Source organism: Nomascus leucogenys, chromosome 18 (genome assembly GCF_006542625.1).
Source record: "Nomascus leucogenys isolate Asia chromosome 18, Asia_NLE_v1, whole genome shotgun sequence".
NCBI classification, from domain to species: domain Eukaryota; kingdom Metazoa; phylum Chordata; class Mammalia; order Primates; family Hylobatidae; genus Nomascus; species Nomascus leucogenys.
This window is the reverse complement of record NC_044398.1, coordinates 9,024,415-9,039,347: the sequence shown is the minus strand read 5'-3', so window position 1 is coordinate 9,039,347 and position 14,933 is coordinate 9,024,415. Positions and strand designations below refer to the sequence as shown.

The following is a 14,933-nucleotide window of genomic DNA, read 5'->3' as shown; positions in this document are numbered from 1 at the left end:
GAGGTTGCAGTGAGCAGAGATCGTGCCACTGCACTCCAGCCTGGGTAATAGAGCGAGACTCCGTCTCAAAAAAACAAAAACAAAAAACCATAGGTTTCAGAGTCAATCAGGCCTGGTTTGAGGACCCCAGCTCTGCTATTTATTTACCATTTGACCTTGGATGATTCATTTAATCTCTCTGAACCTCACTTTCCTCACCATAAAATGGGGATAATAATACTACATCATAGAACTTTTCAGAGGATACAGGGAGATGCCAAAGAAGCATCCATATAGTGTTTGGCAATTGCTAGTAGCTAGTTTTTGTTGAGGACTTTGTACCAGACATTGTGCTAAGTGCTTCCCACTCCTTATCTCATTTAATCCTCACAACAACTCTACGATGTAGTGACCAACACCACTTCCATTTTGTAGATGGGGCAATGCAGCTTCACAATGTTAGATGCAACCACCAGCAAGTGGCAGAGCCAGCCCAGCAGTTCTGACTCCAGAACCCATTCTCCTCTTCATGATAGGGTGATCTTTAGGCCCATTAGAAAGTCATAAGATCAAATTAATTGTTCAATATCAGAATTATTTAATGGAATAGAAGAAAAAGTATAAAATAGATTAGAATAGAAATTATCAGTAGGCTTCATACGGTAAAGATAAATATGAACATTTACTTTATATAATATAAAAACATGTTTTAGGTATGTGTATATGTGTGTGCTGGGTCATGATATAGTGTATTTCTTATTTTAACTTATGAAAATTCATATACACTGCCTTATACTCTCTCTAAATTATAGGTTATCCAAAATAGTTATCTTCCTTTTCCAAGCAATATGTCACATTGTTTTATCCTTAAAGCCAAGCATAATGTTACTGTTGTCATTTTTAGTTTCACCAGGTCACATTTACTTTGATAACTGGTTATTATTCCATACTAATATTCAGTGATAGTGACTTTAACTTGAGCTACTTCATTCATTTATTTGTTGGCTTATTTAATAATTATTAAGTGCATACTATGTCCCAGATATTAAATTAGGCACAGGAAATTAAATAGTAAACAAAAAACACAGTTCTTGCCTCAAAGAGCTTCCAACCCAGGGAGGAAACCAGACATTAAACATGCAATATAAATAATGCTGTAAGTTCTCCACCAGAGTATGCAAGGAGTTCTGTAGGATCTTAGAACTTAGTACATAGGGTAAAAGCAAAACAATACCATAGGTGAATGCACCAAAAAAAAAAAAGTCGAATTAGTTCAAGGGTAGCATAAGAGCTTCAAGGAGAAAAAAATCATTTAAACTTGGATTTGAAGTCTGAGCAAGATTTATCCTGGGGAAGGGAAAAAGGAGATGAGTAAATATGCTGGGTAGAAGGAAATAATGTCTAAAGGCCTATAAGTGAAAGAAAGAAGACTAAGCCCTAGGTACTGAAAATCCATCATGGTTGGAGTATAGGGTATGAGGAAGCTGGAGAGAGTCCAGGATGTCTTTGGCTCCAGGTATTGTCAAGCCATCAATAAGGAAATAAGCCACTGCTAACCACAAATTGCTGCAAAGGTGCTCACCTTAGGGCATCCAAGCCCCAAGACCCAGTCTTTGTTTATTTATTTTCTCCTGGCCCATTGCCCCTGAATGGCCTGAAACCAGCAAATAGGAAGTGGCCTTGCCTTGTTCTCTCTCTCACCAACTCTTCACTTTAGGGGTTCTTAAAAAATCCATAAAATAATGAGAATGTGGAATTTTTTCCTCCCCTCTTCCCTAAATCTCTGTAACTTTTAGAAGCTTGGTCTCTGGATTGAGACAGACCTTGCTCTTGGCTCTGAATAGGTTGTTTGGTCTCTGTGGCCCTCAGTTTTTTCACTTATAAAATGAGTAAAGCTGAGTGAGATGGCATGTGACTATCATCCCAACTATTCAGGAGGCTGAAGTGGGAGGATCTTGAAGCCAGAAGTTCAAGGCTGCAGTATGCTATGATCACACCTGTGAATAGCCACTGCACTCCAGCCTGGGCAACAAAGCAAGCTCCCATCACTAAAAATAAATAAAATAAAATAAAAAAGAAGAAGAAAGAAAGGAAAAAAAAAAAAAGAAAACTGAGGGGACTAATTGTTCCTGTCTCAGGTACTGAGACCAAATGAGGTAACACATGTATAATAAAATGCTTGGCACATAGGATGTGCTCAATATACTTGAAGTGTTATTTTTAAAAACTTATGGAAAGTTTCTGCCTATACTTCGGGGGGGATTTCATTTTGTTATAAAGACTTTAATTTCAGGCTTTTTTTTTTAACTCTTATGCAAAGTTCACTGAGGAACAGCTACCTCATTCAGTTATATATATTTGGTTATATATTAAGCAGCACAAAGAGACACAAAAATCAAGGATGAGTCAAGTCCAATTAAGCTAAGGAAGTCAGTTTCATCTTTATCAATGGGTTGCAACACTGTATTGCTGTTCCCCTATTTCCCTTATATACAAATCTTCCCACATGCTTCTTTTTCTGGGATGTTGGAATGATGTCTGATGAAGGTTTCTCAAGTACTAGTGAGACTGAAGTAATTTTCTACATAATGTACCACAAACAGATTTCGAAATGTTGATTTTAGATGCTATGATGCATACTCAAATTTTCCATGCAGCAGGTTAGATAGTGGCATGACTAAGTTGAAGGGCCAGTGATCTAAAATGTCTCATTGGTGTTTCATATACTGAAATATTAACAAAGTAGAAAATCAAAATGAGAGCAATTTAGGGATCCTCATGTCCCCCGATTACAGGCTAATTCCTGTGGGTCCAATTTCAGACAAAGAAAAGAGTGATAATGGAAAGGAACACAGCCGGGAAAACAAGAATGACAAAAAGCACAGAAAAAAGGGAATTGAAGCAAAATCACAGGGTCTTCATCAAAAGACCCCATCTCCACAAAACAACACTATTACAATCCTCCCTCTTCGCAGAATCCTCAGCTGGGCTACTGGGCTGCTCTATCAAAAAATTGGCAACCCTTGTATACTGCAGTGCATCAAGCACTATTTATTGCCAGTTGAAAAGAAAGCTTGTTTGCATTTAGAACACTCTGGTCTGAGATGACTTTTCAGTGCTGTCTGAGAGCCAAGTTCCCCAGGAGAATCACAGGGTCTCTTCTTATCCCCACCTTTTCTTGGACCTGCTCAGTGGCTGAGACTGCCTTGTGCCTAAAAGTCAGCTGGTTTGCAAGAGAAAATGTCCAGAAAACGTCCTGCTACACACCGTGAGGGTCCATAAGAAAGTAAGGCTGTGGCAGTTACGCTGTGAGAGGGCGGAATGTGGAAAGAAACAATGCAAAGATGTTGGTAAATTCCGCTGAAGGCTGAAGGACAAAAGAACAACTCTGTATTAATTAGGTTTTTGTTTGTTTTTGTTTTTTGAGACACGGTCTCACTCTGCCGCCCAGGCTGGAGTGCAGTGATGCAATCTCGGCTCACTGCAACCTCTGCCTCTCAGGCTCAAGCAATTCTGCCTAGGGCCTCCCAAGTAACTGATACCATAGGCATATGCCGCCACACCTGGCTAATTTTTGTATTTTTAGTAGAGACGGGTTTAGCCATGTTGCCTAGGCTGGTCTCGAACTCCTGACCATAGGATCCACCTGCCTCCGCCTCCCAAAGTGCTGGGATTAAAAGTGTGAGCCACTGCGCAATGGCCAATTGGGCTTTTTTAATGGTGCCAGTAACAACACCCCAACTCAAACCTGGAAGCAACAAACGAAACTTGATTGACTCACATAACTCAAAAGTTAGACTCAGGAATATTTAGATCAGATGTTCAAATGGTTTCTTTGGACTCTGTCTCTATTTGCTGGGCAGCTGTTCCCTGTGCTGACTTATTCTTAGGCAGGCTCTCCCCAGTGATGGCAAAAGTGATCACAAGCCAAACTTACTTTTAACCAGTTTCAAAACCTCATCTGGAGAAGTTCACTTCCTTCCCAATAATTCCAGCAGCAATTTGGGGACTAGCTCTGGGCCATGTGCCTAGCAATGGGTATGGTCAATTATCTAAAGGAAAATTGAGGTCCTGTTACCAGAAGAAGGAGAGATGGACTTGGGACTGTTGAAAACCAACTAAACAATTTACCCACTGGGCTTTTTGGATACTCCATTTTAATTATTAACTAGAAGCAGAAGTTTCACAATTGAAGATATAGCCCTTTATCTCCTTACACATGGACTCATAATCATCTATGATTTCTCCTCAGGAAAATATCAAAGACTATGATACACTAGGGCACCTGAGTGTCATGCCATTTTGAAGCTTAGACAGAATACCAATAGAAATGACAAGTTCTTCCTGTGAGTTTGCTGACACGGGGTTCTTTAACACCCATGCTAAATCAAGCAGCTAAATCAGGAGCTACCTCCCATAGCTCCAAGGTAAAGCAAGGATGCATCAGCCAATTTCCTGACAGAAATTGATAGCTTTTGTGTGCGTGTGTGTGTGTGTGCGCGCGTGTGTGTGTGTGTAAGTGCCTTCATATTTCTGACCCCTTTCATGTTTCTTTCCATTTTGCTGACCACAGGGAACCACCATTATTTACATTAGCAATTCCCAATTGCTTTTAAAAAGTGAGAATTCTTTCTAACATAAGAATTCATAAATGTCTCATAATAGTAGTAAAATCTCTTGCCTATATTTACATATTGAATAAGAAAGTACATACTGTCAAATAAATTTGGTTAATATTATTAAAACCATTTGTATCATATTGATTACAACACCTACTTACATGTGAAAAATGAATAGTATAGGTATGTGTAAGATGTATTATTGTTTTCCATCTACATAGGGACATGTAGATGTCTTGCAACAATTACATAAACCTTTTCTGCAACAGGGTCAAGGAATTGGGGTCAGGTGACAGAATGATTCTTTTGTAGCTCCAGTATTTGTTTTAACCCAGAAGGCCAAGGCCTCCAGATGTTAGGTCAGAGCCCTGCATTCTGCCTCTTTTTTTTTGCTCTGTGTTTCCATGTCCTTCAAATAACTAACTCAAGCTCAAATTTTAACAGAACGTGAACTGACCAGCAGCCAAGGGAGTTGACACGTGATTTATGAGTCAGGAGACTTGAAGATGGTGACTTAACACAGCTTCTAGATGCTGAAAACGAAAGTGACTCAAGGCATATACTCCAGGTTGAAGGCATATGCCAAAAAGAGAAAAGTGGGAAGTGCGATTTAGGGCCTATCTTCCAAAGGGTAATGATGAATCTCCTCAGAGGCATAGCATTTCACTTTCAATCAGGATACAAAGATAGCAGGAAACATTTATACCAAAAGGGAAATTTGTTCAAAAAGTAGGAATGTATGCAAAGATAATTTTTTGAGGTGATATTTTTGACAGTAGAGCTGGCAACTCTGTTTAGAGGTCATTCCCACACTCTGGGTACCACTCATGGCTGTCATGCTCTGACGAGCTCCTAATCTGTCTCCTAACTTCTTCCTCCCTCCAGCTTCACAGATGAGATAGAGTGGAGATGAAGAAACAGCCTCAAAATTATAACTGTGAACCATAGAATTTCCTCTGATCTTTTGGGTGCAAAACAGTAAATAATAAAAAAAAAGAGAGAGAAATTTAAAAATTGAATTTCCCCTCCAAATCACAAGCATTTATAGTTGGAAATTTCAGTACTAATTTGTAGACAAGTGTCTAACATTTGGTAATCGGTATGTTAATACAGATATGGGTTAAAAATGGTACATTTAGCTAAAAAATTATGTAAAAAGCAAGTGTTATGAAAGGATAGAGATGATTATATTTCTTATATCTGAACAGTATTAGTGTGTTTCAATGATCGCTTTATTCTCAGTGTAACCTCAGCCACTGGAGAATGCTGATACCTAAAAGTTATGATGATTAAGAATATGGGCTTTGAGGTCAGGCACAGTGGCTCACGCCTGTAATCCCAGCACTTCCGGAGGCGGAGGCAGGAGGATCACTTGAGGCCAGGAGTTCGAGACCAGCCTGGCCAACATGCTGAAGGCCCGTCTCTACTAAAAATACAAAAATTAACCATGTGTGGTGGTGCAAACCTGTAAACCCAGCTACTTGGGTGGCTGAGGCAGAAGAATTTCTTAAACCGTGGGGGCAGAGGTTGCAGTAAGCCAAGATCGTGCCATTGCACTCCAGCCTGGATGACAGAGGAAGACCCTGTCTCAAAAAAAAATAAAGTGGGCTTTGGAAGGAGACTGAGGCTGGGAAGTCCTAGTTCTGCCATTATCCAGCCATGCAACCTTAGGCAAATCACTCAACTTCTCTAAACTACAATTTCCTTATTCATATGGGGATATTACAAATTTGTGAGACAAAATTAGTTATTATGACATAATTTATGTAAAAACACTTAGAAAAATAAATGCAACATGTTAACTACTAATAAATGTTGACTTTTACTATTAATTGTGACAGTATTAAGGGATAAAACACCTTAACATGGCAGTAATTTGAGACTCCTGATAAGAGGACTTTGTCTTTTATCTACTCAGATTCTTCATTTGTCCCTGCCTTGCCCTCTAAGAGAATTTTGCCAAACTAATTCTTTTTGTAAGAATAGGCAGACCACGTTAAAGAAAACAAACAAAAGTACAAAAAAAAAAACAAAGCAAAACCAAACAAAAACAGCAAGGCAGAGTAGACCTGCAAACTGAAGAAGTTGGGTGAAGAACAAAAGCCCACATGGGCCACATGTTCTGTGAGAAAGTGTTTTAGGATTTGGCATGTGAGAGTCTCTGGAGCAGCTTTGGAGTCTGAGAAACAAGAAAGGAAGCAAAGGGTTTGGGAGCCAGGGCATGGTGGCACATGCCTGTAATCTCAGCACTTTCGGAGGCTGAGGTGGGAGGATTGCTTGAAGCCAAGAGTTTGCCGTTGCAGTGAGCTATGATCATGCCACTGCACTCCAGCCTGGGCAACGGAGTGAGACCCTGTCTCTTAAAAAAAAAAAAAAAAAAGTGTTGAAAGGTGTTTTACCATGGATTATAAATGGATCTACTATCATGATCTTTAAGAGATCAAAGTAAAGAGCAGGTTTCAGTTGTAACGACTGGTTTCTTGACTGTGCTTTTTCATGGAGCATTATGTAGAGGTTGGGTCATGTGGGGCCTCAGTTTATACATGGTTTATGCAACCACAGTTCCTGACTTATCAAGTGGCACTTCTCTAACAGTGCTGTGTCAGATTTGCCTGCTATGATCACTCCTTTTTCTGGCTTCTGTATTTATTGGGTGAAGTACACTTTAAACTTAAAGAAGCGAGTCTTTATTTTTCTACCTTCACCACCAGGCTCTTCTCCACTAGCAACTCTTTAGAAAATAGCAGTGCCCTCAGCAAAGGAACATGTAGTAATCAGTAGTGCAGTTGCAGACACTTAATCTTTATTGCCACCACCCCAGACCCTAAATCAGTCCTTAGCCAGGTTGGGGGAAGCAAGCAGAGAAGGCAGATTATTATAACTGTTCCTCAGACACCAGATTTCTTCTACAACAATGAAGTGTTCAAGTAATTCCTGGCACCATTGTTTTAGGGTTCACTTCCCAAAAAATACAGTCAGGATTTCTCTTTGGAAACATGCATTACAACTCTTCTTTATGGATCTGATCCAGGTAATTACACTGTTTTACTCAGGACAAAGCATCACCCGTTAAAGAGCTTTGGTACTATTGAACACCTTAAATTTATGTTGTGACCAACAACAGTATCAGAGATTATAGGGGGAACAGATTCCTTTCACACATTCTAAATACACAATTGAACAATCAATACAATTCAAATGTTGCAAACATTTAATTTATTCCTGCCCTGACCCATCTTTCAAGTAGCAGACTCAAAACAGGAGGTTATTACATCAGCCTCTAAATCACTTTTGGATAATCAATTAACCTCATCACGTTGAGGTATTCAAACAGTTTCCACCAATGGACAATTTTATTGTGACCAACACAATTTGTTTTCTCTTACCAGCCTCACAAATGGCCTCCTGAAACTAATGCTTAGGGAAGTATTGGAAAATTTCCTGTGCTGTCTCAGGGCTGTATACATTTGCCACACAGCAGCAAAATGATTCTATGTTATTACATATGAAGGCTTGGGATTATGCCTTTCCATATGAAATGCATAAGCAAAACAACCCAAACCACCCCAGCGTACACAGAGAAATTCAAGTACCTAAGTGCCCACCCTATTTTCCAAACAAATAATATCTATACATGCTCCTAACACCAAGGACTTCATTGGGTTTGCTGCAAATAAGTCAGTGGATAATCATAAAACACTTCTTGGCAGTAACTAAATCAAGAAGATCAGCGATGGCTAGCCTAAGTCAGCTATAAATTTTATGGCAACTTTTTAATGAGGCAAAGGAAGGGAGCTTATCAGCATTTTGGCTTTCAGGGTCAAATGAAAGAAAGCAGGAGAGAGCAAGAGAAAGGAATCTAGGGTACCTGGTGCCAAGAGAAGGAAATGGGAAAAGAGTGAGTAAAAAAGAAAGAGAAAAATCCCCAGCTGAACAGAAGGCAAGAAGCTAGAGGCTTATACAGCCTTTAGCTTAAGGGCAGAAAGTTGTAGTTTGGTGTTTTCCTCAAGGGATGCCTGCAGAAAGATTTCTGTGCCAATGCGACCTTGGAAACTAAAAATGGATCACAGCTTTAGTGTTTGGGCTGAAATATACAAGAGAAACGTGGGAAACAGATATGAAATAGATTGGGTAGAAACACCAAATAGCAGAAGACAAACCATACCCAAACGATAAAAACCAGGACAGGTCATTATGATTATTATGACCCATGTTTATTTAACCAGTCCTGACCAATACGGGACCTTCTCTGGAAACAGGGTTTTTTTTTGGGGGGAGGGGGGTGGTTTGAGACAGAGTCTCATTCTGTCACCAGGCTGGAGTGCAGTGGTGTAATCTTGGCTAACTGCAACCTCTGTCCCCCTAGTTCAAGCGATTCTCCTGCCTCAGCCTCCCTAGTAGCTGGGATTACAGGCACGTGCCACCACGCCCAGCTAATTTTTTGTATTTTTAGTAGAGATGGGGTTTCACCGTGTTGGCCAGGATGGTCTTGATCCTCCTGACCTTGTGATCTGCCCGCCTCGGCCTTCCAAAGTCCTGGGATTACAGGCGCGAGCCACCATGCCTGGTAGGAAACAGGTTTTAATACTTTTTTGGAAATGGAAATGTTTTGCCAACTTAATGGAGAAGGCTGGCATTTCCATGGGGACTATGAAAATTTATTCTGATTTAATAAAAACCTGAACAAGCCAAAATGAAACAGAAGCTCAATGTTCCAAACTAAATTAGACATTTTATTAATCCAGTTAGAGGTCATTGGCCAACTGTAAATTCAGAATAGTGATTTTTAAAAGAGAAGAAGTGGGGATGGGTAAAATACCCTGAGAATCTGGCCTTCATCTGCAGCTGGGCCAGGTAGATGGGAACCTTGACAAAGGAATGATGCAGGTAGCTGGGCTGGGTGTGTTTGGTGAGTTAACAAGTAATCTTTAAAGCAAGAATCCGTGTCCATGCAGAAAGCAACCAGCCTCTACACAGTAAGACTCTGGCTGGCATCAAGCCTTGGTGTTCAGCTGGCCTGACCTTTGATGCAAAACTGAGCTCTGTTCCTCAAGATATCCCCACTAGCTTTTACGTGTGTTCTCACAGATGTTTCACATCTTTGACTTTTGCCTTTACCGATGGCTTTAACTTTATTATTTAAGATCTTGTCTTGTCACTTTCATTGCCTCACAAAAAGGAGGTCATAGAAACCTTGTCTTTTCTAAAGGAATTTTTTTTAATCTACAAACTTGTCTCTGTTACCTAAGAGGCCCTTTTCGAATTTTCCATTCTAAGCCAGTGAGAAAAACCTTAGAAAACCTGAAGGAAGCCCAGAGTTTAATTTTTTAAATTAATCATCCATAAAATAAAGTAGATTGGTTTACTATAGAAACAAGGATTCCAATCATATTTAACTGCAGTGTCGGGTGAGAGAAGAGTATTCAAAGTAGTGACGAAGGTGGTTAGGGATGGGGTAATGTACATATTGAGCTGTCATTTTTCAAGCATTCTACAGAAAAGATAAGAAATCGGAGATTTTAGAAAATTATTGATGTCATAAACAAGATAAAACTTAGGAGAAACAAAGCAAAAAATTACACCGTTATTTAGTCTGATAATTTTTTACTTACAAAAAAAAAAGATAGCAAAGACAAGAAAAGAAATAGCTAAATGAATAGACAGACAATTCAAGCAATTTGTTGTAAGGAAGAACAATCAACTTCCACAAAGAAAATATCATGGAGATATAACTGGACATTGCAAACACTTTGTGTATGGATTCTAATTTAGAATTTACTTGCTTGAACCCAAATTCTCATGCTTCTATGTGCCCTGTGAAGAATTATAAGTTCTTCCCTCTGTGAGTCAGATCCCAAGTCTGCCATACTGTTTCTGGTTCAGATTTTCTTCCTATAGTTCTAACAAAAACAAACAAAAAAAAAGAAGAATCACTGGAGTGGGAACCAGAGGCCTTAGGTTCTTGCCCTGCTTCTTGAACTAGCAGTTAACAAATATACTAAGTTACATTTTTGGGTAAAGTTTAGCCTGACAGATGAATCCTCTCAAGTGATGTCCTTGGACAAATTGCCTAAATCTGGGCCAGCTTCATGGGCATAAGATCTGTGTGGTCTCACAGAGTCCCATACTTAAAAGGGCTTTGTGCTTAGTTTAATGCCCTGCTGTCACCATCTTAGTAATTTTTTAACAAGGGACTCCACAGTTTTGTTTTGTGTTGGGCCCATTAACTTAAGCAGCTGGTCCTGCCTTAACACTGCGCAGCCTCTGCTTCTTTTTCTATAAAATCAGAATTGGAAGAGCCCCAGGATCATTTCTAATTTAGGAAATGATGATACAAACCCTTCAGGATTGTCTGGCATTTAGACAGCACAATGCCACAATCACAGTGAGGAGACTATTCTGGGATCTGTTTCCAGGACATAGTTTCATTCTTAAATTGGCCACCATACTCCATGATGGAAACTGCAAGACCTACCATGCCAGGGATTATCCTGCTCCCTCTTTCTCCTTTCAGTGACCAACCTTTCATTATAGCACCACTGACTAGCCAAGTGTTGCCACAAGAATGCTGCAAACAACCACCTCCAAAACTAAGAGGCTTAAAACAGCAGCCATTCTTACTGTTCTCACATTCACAGTTAGCTGGTGGGTTCTATTGATCTTGGTCAGGCCTGGCTGAGCATTTCTTTGACCATAGCCATCTCTCTCTCCCATGTTTCAGATGGCCTCAGCTGGCACGCCTCAGCTCTGTGCCTGTGGTCTCCGTCCCTTCAGCAGGCTAGTCAGGGCTAATAGAGACAAAGGTCAAGAGAAGGAGCATAGGCAAGCACAGCTTTCGAGGCATAGCCCTGGGACTGCGTAGCATCACATCTGCTGCATTCTACTAACCAAAGCAAGTCTCAAAGCCAGCCCAGGTTTGGAGGTACAGGAAGTAGACCTCAATGAGACCTCTTGAATAGACTTCTTGATGGGAGGAGCTACAAAGTTACATCCCATGGTGCTTGGATAGAGAGAAGAAAAGAATTGGAGCCCCCGTTGCAATAAATCTGCCACACTCACATTAATCAAAAGTTCTACTAGCTGTATATATTCATCCCAACAATGTATCACCGTGTGACCCTAAGAAAATCACTTGGGGTCTCCTTCCATTGCCACATCTATATAAATGAGGGTATCCAGATTCACTCTAAAGCCCCTTCTGCTCTGACATTCTCATAGTCCACAGGCTCAGTTCTCACTCCAACCAGTTTCCAATCTTCCCTTCCTCCTCTGAACCAGACACCTGTCTCTACATCCTATATAGGGCATTTAATCATAGACTGGTCAAAGTAGTCAATTTAACTTACTTTAATCTTTATAGCTTTGTCAGGTCCTGTAATTCCTGTAATTCTCAGAGGAAGTTTAAGTTTTGCTTAGCCATGCCAGAAACCCCCTTGCTAAAACTGAACGAGTAGCAAAAGGTGTATTTCCCAGATCCATGTCTATGTCTCTGTGGCTCCTTTGTCTCTAGAGAGCAGAATCCTTTCTGATTTCAGTGTTCTCTGAGCCACCCCCATCCTCCCATCAGACTGCATCAAGCACTCACAGTCCAGCCAAACCACACTGGCATGGCTCACTGCAGGCCTTTGAGCAGGGGCAGCATTCTTTTAAATAAATGAGAGGGACAGTGTGTTCTTGCTGAAGCCTGCAAGGTCCTGTCAGCTTTACGCTTGCTGATTTACATGGCTTTTAAAAGACATAACCATAAAATTTCACTCCAAAATGCACTCTGGCCAGTCAGATCTTTGCCTAGGCCTGGCAATTTTAATTTATCAAAGTAACGAGATAATAGTTTAATTTTTCCCCTTGTTGGATGTCCCTTTAATCTTCATAATTCACAATACAGCTCTTTCTCCCGGTAAGCTCTCTGATGGGAGTCTATGATCTAGATCTTGTTTTATTTTTTCTTAAGAAATCATTAAAGCGCAGAAGCTATTCCTACAAGGATCTGTAATCCTAATGTGTAGAACCATTAAAGCACCACAGAGCTGGATAGTGGGATAAACATGCTGCATGTGGCTTTCTGGGCACGTGCACTAGCTGCTTTTGCCACTGGTTCAGGGAACAGGAGCTAAATTTGGTCTGCATTATTGTGTTTTAAGCTGAAAACTGATTCTTGGCTGGCAGATATGCCTTTTTCTTTTCTTTTTTTTTCTTTTTTTTTTTTGAGACGGAGTCTCGTTCTGTCGCTAGGCTGGAGTGCAGTGGTGCAATCTCGGCTCATTGCATGCAACCTCCGCCTCCCGGGTTCAAGTGATTCTCCTGCCTCAGCCTCGTGAGTAGCTGGGACTACAGGCATGTGCCACCACGCCCAGCTAATTTTTGTATTTTTAGTAAAGACGGGGTTTCACCATGTTAGCCAGGATGGTCTTGATCTCTCGAGCTCATAATCCGCCCACCTCAGCCTCCCAAAGCGCTGGAATTATAGGCGTGAGCCACCGTGCCTAGCCAGATATGTCTTTCTTTGCACATTCATTTGTGTTTCATTGTCTCAAAAATACTTTGTCTTTTCGAATCAGGAAATCTTCCACTAAGCCAACAAAAAAAAAGAGGGGTGATAATAGAGGACTCGCCAGTCTGTCTCTTACTTGCTGACATGCCTGTTTCTTCTGCAGTGGTTTTTGTCATTTTGCTGCATGTGTCCATGTTGGCATCAGGTTGGAGCAACACAGCGGGTTCTTTGGCTCTCAAGGTGGTCTTTAAAAGTCACTGATATTTGGTGCTTGGTCACCTTGCCTACCCTTCAATTGCTTTTCTCTATGAAATCTAGTGCTCTGTGCATTGTAGTGCTTTCTCCAATAATCAGAAAAGAAAAACAGAATCTCCAAAATTCCTAGATCAGGGCCTGTTAGGTCCTCCCTCCCGTAGGGAGGGAGAAAAGGGGTAGGGATGGTTACAGTCAGCCTCACATTTACAAAAGTCTTCACATTTTCACTTTTCTTGCTTTTAAATTAGGTTATATATATAAAACCACAAAGATACAGAATTAAAAGTAGGCATTAATCTTATGCCCCATTCTGGTTCTAATGTACTTTAATGTTTATAAAATGATAATTATCTTTAAAATAACACTCTCTTGCAACATACTTACTGTGACAAAAGTTTTCATTTATTTAATGAAAATATTTAAAATATTCTGTAAATGTCATCACATTATTCTGGCCTATTTTATTTTTTAAATAAACCAGGAGACTCAAATACTGAAGGTTGCTGGAAATTCTCTTAACTTCTGAAGGGCTCTACTTTGGACAAATTAGTTTTGTTTCATTGTGCATTACTAACCTCTTCTAAAGAAAACCATAGAGTAGAAGAAATGTGGCTCACATGTTTGGGGTAGAAGAAAGAGGTGGACACTAAATCAGGTAAAATATTGTCAAGAGCTTAGGTCCTAGACAGGAGCTGGTATAGTCACTTACAGAAAGATCAAGGCTAAGAACACACCATCTTGAGATGGGACCCTCTGAGCTCCCTCTGGATTTCCTTTCATAGGTCACTTTAGCTTTCAGAATGTTGTGTCAACACCTTGGCTTGGCACACAAGAATCTTCACAACTTGGCCACTGACCACTGTCCAGCTCTTTCTCTCTCTCCACTCTTCTTCCCAGACCCTTTGCTTTGGTCCTATCACGGCAATCTTAAAAATGCTATTGAACACTCCCAGGTCTTCATACATGCCCTTCCTCCTGCCCGAACTGCCCTTAAACTCTTATCCTTTCGTCATAAAGCATTCAATCTGTATCTTATGCCTCTGGGCTCCGACAGAACCCTGGGAATATTTCTACCACTTACCATTCTGTATTTTAATCTTTACTTTACCTGTCTGTTATCTTTTTTGAAAGAAAGGCTATATTTTCATCATTGTTTTATTCCTCCTTTATAGTAAAATACATGGCACATGACAGAGTCAATAGTGAATTCATAAATGCATGAATAAACAAAGGAGACCAGAAACCTATTAGAAATACAGAATCTCGAGTCCCACCCCCAGATCTATGAAATCAGAATCTGCATTCTAAGCTCCCCAGGGAATCTGATTGCACATTCAAGTTTGGAAAGCACTGATCCAGCTTACTCTGCTCTCTCGCTTATGTAAACATCTGGAGTACTGATTGTCTAAGGTTCTGGATTTGGTAATTGTTAATGTGCCTGTCTTGCACTCTGCTTAATTGATTTGTGTGAGTGTGTGATTGTGTGTGTATGTTACTGTATGCTCACACACTTCCTTTCTTGTCTCCTCACCCAGAAGGCTACATGGGGGCACTCTTGACATTCCATCACTACTCCTCTCAGCACCCAG

At 40.3% G+C, this 14,933-nt stretch overlaps 1 long non-coding RNA gene across 1 annotated transcript; it reads right to left on the bottom strand.

Moving 5' to 3' along the window:
* Positions 1–10,261: 10,261 nt before the first annotated feature.
* LOC115831259 lies at positions 10,262–12,214 on the bottom strand. Its single transcript, XR_004026785.1, has 2 exons — positions 11,945–12,214; positions 10,262–10,498 (listed from the first exon to the last, which is right to left on the bottom strand). It is a non-coding gene; the product is annotated as an uncharacterized LOC115831259 (long non-coding RNA).
* Between the last annotated feature and the right edge of the window lie 2,719 nt (positions 12,215–14,933).